Source organism: Diadema antillarum, unplaced genomic scaffold (genome assembly GCF_040938485.1).
Source record: "Diadema antillarum isolate AM-2024a unplaced genomic scaffold, OU_Dant_1.0 scf00000073, whole genome shotgun sequence".
In the NCBI taxonomy this organism is placed as follows: domain Eukaryota; kingdom Metazoa; phylum Echinodermata; class Echinoidea; order Diadematoida; family Diadematidae; genus Diadema; species Diadema antillarum.
The window spans coordinates 474,034-474,434 of NW_027270962.1; the positions used below are offsets into that span (position 1 = coordinate 474,034).

The 401-nt window shown below is 34.2% G+C and overlaps 1 non-coding gene across 1 annotated transcript; it reads left to right on the forward strand.

Annotated features, from left to right (window-relative positions):
* Window positions 1–76, forward strand: Trnat-agu (transfer RNA threonine (anticodon AGU)). Its single transcript has one exon. It is a non-coding gene; the product is annotated as a tRNA-Thr (tRNA).
* Window positions 77–401: the final 325 nt, after the last annotated feature.

Here is a 401-nt window from a genome sequence, read left to right on the forward strand (position 1 = left end):
AGCGACTCCGGTGGTCTAGTGGTATGACGCTGGTCTAGTAATCCAGAGGTCGTGGGTTCGAATCCCACTCGGGCTGCCTGTGATTTTTTTTTTTTTTTTTTTTTCACAGCAGCCCACAAACTGCACACTGCAGCTGCGTGTGTTACTACGGATGGAGACAAATGAATAATCTATTATTTCAATATACAATGTTTGACATTCTTTTTGTAATCACTTTCTTTAATTGTACATTTAGAGACATAATGAATCATAAAAAAAGAATCATAATTTTGTATTTTGTTGTGAGGTTTCATGGGAACATACACGTATCATAATTTACAATTCTAGTTAAATAAAGAACATCTTATCACAGAACTGTGTAGTGATGGTTGAATAATTATAATGTCAATTTGTTATAAGTC